Source organism: Pongo abelii, chromosome 4 (assembly GCF_028885655.2).
Source record: "Pongo abelii isolate AG06213 chromosome 4, NHGRI_mPonAbe1-v2.0_pri, whole genome shotgun sequence".
Lineage (NCBI taxonomy): Eukaryota > Metazoa > Chordata > Mammalia > Primates > Hominidae > Pongo > Pongo abelii.
In genome coordinates, this window is record NC_071989.2 from 182,706,384 (window position 1) to 182,711,559 (window position 5,176).

At 44.1% G+C, this 5,176-nt stretch overlaps 1 long non-coding RNA gene across 1 annotated transcript; it reads left to right on the forward strand.

Annotated features, from left to right (window-relative positions):
• Positions 1 to 311: 311 nt before the first annotated feature.
• On the forward strand, positions 312 to 4,853 carry LOC129059302 (uncharacterized). The gene is made up of 3 exons (XR_008525095.2): positions 312 to 477; positions 1,730 to 1,776; positions 4,623 to 4,853. It is a non-coding gene; the product is annotated as an uncharacterized LOC129059302 (long non-coding RNA).
• Positions 4,854 to 5,176: the final 323 nt, after the last annotated feature.

Sequence of the window (5,176 nt, forward strand, 5' to 3'; positions counted from 1 at the left end):
TCTTGTTTGAATACCTGCAATATCTCCTAGTCACTGTCCACACCCTTGCCTTCCTGCAATACCTAGTCCATGCAACAGTATCATCTTTTCAGAATGCAACTGTGACCCAGGGCTACCCAATCAGAGCATGACATCGCCTGGCCAGCCTGGCTGGTTGAGGGATGGCCTGTAATCTAAGCTAGTGAATAATTATAACTCTCACCTTTTAAGCACTTGCTGTGTGCCAGACATGGGGCAAAACCCCTGACAACCAGCATCTCACTTTACCCTCACAATACTCCTATGAGGTCAGCACTATTATTATTAGAGGGGGTTAGTAGCTTGCCACAGGAATCTAGTGAGAAAAGTGTCAGAACCTGAATTCAATGCTTTCTAACTCCAGAACCCATGCTTACAATGAAGTGTGAACGAAGACACAGAGCACCCTGTGGCTGTTTTCTCCCAACAACAACACTTTTCACTACGTCTTCCAGTGAGGTCAGTGTTGTGGTGCCATGTAGACAAACCAAAAACAAAAAACAGGGGCTGGGGGGACCTGCTGAACAGCCTGGCTACTCAGGGCTCATCAGCGAGATTGTCCTCTCTCCTACAAGCCAGGTAAGGCATATATGCCCCCTAACTGTAGTAATCTGCTACATCTTGGTGGACTGCTCAGTTTCTCCTCCTGAAATTGATCTGGACATTTTTTTGCATTTATCCTGGGATGGAACCTCCTGCAAGATTCCTCCTTTTTGGTTTGGTATGAAACACAACGGGCTTTGCCACCATTACCCATATCCTCAGCACACTTAGCAGGCTGTCCCAAGAGAGGAAGAGTCCCATTGTGCACTGGGCCAGGAATCTGGGATCAGAAGGACCAGTGTGAAGAGCTGTGTAACTCCAACACAGCACAGGAGCTGGCTAAACCCATCTCTCAATGGGACAAGAACCCTACCTCTCAGGGCTGGAGGAGGGCTGCGCTCATTTCTGTCCATGCTTAGTCAAGTGCCTGGCACATATCCTCCTAAAGACTCAGTAAATTGTAGCTATTTTTATTCACTGTTCTACTGAGAGGAAGAGTTGATTTTAAACTCATGATTATTGGCTTAATTAATTTATACCCCAAAATTCAGACACATGTTGCTGATACATAAGTAGCTCAGTCCTTCCACTTTTTGTCTCCATTTCTTTTTTTTTTTTTTTGAGACAGAGTCTTTCTCTGTCACCCAGACTGGGGTGCAGTGGCGCAATCTCGGCTTACTGCAAGCTCTGCCTCCCGGGTTCACACCATTCTCCTGCCTCAGCCTCCCGAGTAGCTGGGACTACAGGTGCCCGCCACCACGCCTGGCTAATTTTTTTTGTATTTTTAGTAGAGACAGGGTTTCACTGTGTTAGCCAGGATGGTCTCGATCTCCTGACCTCGTGATCCACCCACCTCGGCCTCCCAAAGTGCTGGGATTACAGGTGTGAGCCACTGCACCCAGCCCTGTCTCCCTTTCTTAATAAAAAAAATTACTCCTCCTATAAAATGATTGCTAACACCACTGATAGGGTTTGGCTGTGTCCCCACCCAAATCTGATCTTGCACTGTAGCTCCCATAATTCCCATGTGTTGTGGGAGGGAATCAGTGGGAGATCATTGAATCATGGGGGCAGTTACCCCCATACAGTTCTTGTGGTAGTGAATAAGTCTCATGAGATCTGTTGGTTTTATAAGGGGTTTCTGCTTTCACTTGCCTCTCATTCTCAGACCTGCCTTCCGCCATGATTGTGAGGCCTTCCCAGCCACCTGGAACTGTGAGTCCATGAAACCTCTTTTTCTTTATAAATTACCCAGTCTCAGGAAAGTCTTTGTTACCACTGATTTCTATTTTTTTAAATTGGAAAATGCACATGACATCACTTATTTCTCCCTGTATAAAAACCCATGATGAGGTACTTAGAGGTACCAGAAATCACAGAGACAGAAAGCAGAATGGTGGTTGTCAGCGGCTGGAGGGAGGTGGAAATGGGGAGTTCTAGTTTAATGGGTACATAGTTTTAGTTTTACGCAATGAAAAGAATTATGGACATGGATGGTGGTGATGGTTGCACAATACTATGAATATATTTAATGGCACTAAACTGTATATATTAAACACAGTTAAGGTAGTAAAATTTTATGTTATGTATATTTACCACAAATTTAAAAATTGGAAAAAACTCATTGTAGTTTTCTGATTATATATTCAACATCCGGGCCAGGCACAGTGGCTCACATCTGTAATCCCAGCACTTTGGGAGGCTGAGGCAGGAGGATCACTTGAAGCCAGAAGCTCAAGACCTGGTCAACATAGCAAGAATCTACAAAAAAAAAAAAAAAAAAAAAAAATCAACTTAGCCAGGCATGATGACATGTGTCCGTAGTCCCAGCTATTTGGTAAGCTAAAGAAGGACGATTGCTTGAGCCCAGGAGTTCAAGGCTGCAGTGAGCACTGATCATGCCATTGCACTCCAGCCTGAATATATAAAATACAAAAAAAAAAAAAAAAATTCAATAACCATGTATTGCAGAAAATTTAGAAAATTCATAAGGTCACTGAGAAAGTAATATGTCACTAACATTCTCATCCTACTACCTAAATAGTTATAATCAATGATTTGGTGTATTTCCTCAAAATTTTCTGTCTATGTATACTTATGTTTTTAAAAATAAATAGGATTATCTCATGTTAAAAAAATGTAAGTCATTTCCAATTCAGGTGCAAAAGAAATTTTTACTTCTGGGCAGGGCACAGTGGCTCACGCCTGTAATCCCAGCACTTTGGGAGGCTGAGGCGGGTGGATCACAAGGTCAGGAGTTCAAGACCAGCCTGGCCAAGATGGTGAAATCCCATCTCTACTAAAAATACAAAAATTAGCCGGGCATGGTGGTGGGCACCTGTAATCCCAGCTACTCAGGAGGATGAGGCAGAGAATTGCTTGAACCCAGGAGGCAGATGTTGCAGTGAGCTGAGATCACGCCACTGCACTCCAGCCTGAGTGAGAGAGCGAGACTACGTCTCAAAAAAAAAAAAAAAAGAAAGTTTTACTCCTGAGACATTAGTATACTTTTTCCTTATATGGCACAAATAATGTAGCATCATATTTTTTTTCATATTCTCAAGCATCATCATGTTTTCCTTTTTGTTCTGGCCACTGGGAAGCTCAATCTAAATATGTGGCCAACTTTGATAAACGCCTAGAATCCTTTGTCTGCTTGTTTATGTCCTAACTTCCTTCCTGGTCCTGATCTATTAAATCTATCTTTCCCTAATCCTGATTTGTTCTCTATGTATAGCTTTCTAGTTTACTATTGTATTGTATTGTGTTACTGTACATACATAATATTATAGGTACTACTGTAAGCTCCACATGGAAAAGGGTCAATGATATATAAGTAGTCACTAGGAAGAAGATTCATCAATATTAAATATTCTTGTAATCTGTCACAATCACCTGATTTACCTGTCATCATATGGTAAGCCCCAGGTGACAATGAAGCAGGGGAGGGGATGGCCAGTGTTTATATGTGTGTGGGGAAGAGATAGAGACAGAGAGGCTTCAACCACCCCATATAGAACTCCAGAATCTGCTTGGGTTCCTGGTAGCAGTTTGTCACTTGAGAGAGGGTTTGTGAGCTTTATCTGCTGTCTCCTGATAAACCTGGGTGACTCACTTGTCTCTGGCCTGTATGTCTGTCACAGCTCCTGGCCACTCCCTGGACTCCAGAATAGGCACCTTCAATCCACTTTCTACTGGGTCCCAGGGTCATTTTCTTTTTGTCTTCACTACAAATGTGACCACATGACGCTCCTGCTTAAACCCTTCAGTGTTACCCACAAAGTACCGCTAAAAATTTCCTAATCGAATGCAGCCCTCTCATTTCATAATTGAGAAGAATGCGACCCAGAGGTAAAGCAATTTGGTGGCACAGTCGGGACCAAAACTGAGGTTTCATTTATTCGTTCATTCATTCCTCCATGCATACATTTATTTACTAAAAAATTTTGAGGACTCATAGGCATCAGGCACGTTGGAGGCTCTGGAGACATAGCAGTGAGCGACACACCGGGTCTGCTGTCTTCCAGCTCCCACGCTAAAGGGGCAGGATGCAAGAAACAGATTGACGCAGAAATGAACAAGATAATTTCAGATTGCTCTAAGGGCTATGAGACTTAAAAAGGGGGCACCATGCTGGAGAGTGGGTTGGGGTGGGGAGGTAGAAGAGGCTTGAGGTAGGGTGGTCGGGGAGACTCTCTGGTTGTGACATTTGAGCAGTGGCTAGCGTTGGGAAGATCTGGGTCTTTGCATGCACATGAGGTCTTGAGAAGAGCACCCGCTTGGCTCCTTCTAGCACTCTGAGGAGAAGGAGAGGGCAGGAGGGGAGTTCTGTAGCGGGGATGGCAGGGTCAAGTCTCGGAGAGCCTTGGCAAGGTCTCCTGCCCTGTCATCACAATTGTGGTTTCCAAAACTCATCACAGGCTCGGGTGTGTTTTCAGGCCAAAGGCCTTTGGTTGAAAATCAAGGAGAAAATGGAGAGCTAAGCCTTTCCTTTCATGCCCAGCCCAACCAAGGCACAGCCCTTCTCACTGGATAAAATTTACACCTAATGTTATTTTTAGTCTTCTCTCTCCAGCTCAATGAATACACCTCACACGCAAGAGAAGATGAATTTATCTTTGTGGCTGAGAAATGCTCACATGTGAGAGCGGGAAAGAACACAAGCTTTGGAGAGGAGAACACGGTTGAAACCTCGGTCCTGAAACCTGGTGTGGTCTTTAAGCCAGGTTCCTTACCTTCTACCCCACAGCATTCCATCTGTCAATAAAATTAGTAAGGACTGGGGTGTATACAGTGCTTTGCGTTCTTTACAAATATTATCTCAGCTCATCTCCTAAGAACTCTCTTATGGTACTATTATTTTCAAATCCATTTTACTGATGGGTAAACTGAGACCCAGAGAAAGGGACCTGAAGTTCAATCCCAAGCAGTCCCACACCGAGGTCTATCCCAAAGTCTTCCCCAGGATGTCGTATCATCTTGTGCATGGTACTGCCTTTGGGAAGTGTAAAAGAACTAGGGCTCTTAAAAGGCCCAGATGAGACTCTGGGCCCCCTCAGCATTGAATCCATCTTCTTTTTACTCTGAAGAACCAGACAGATGGGGCACAAGCAGG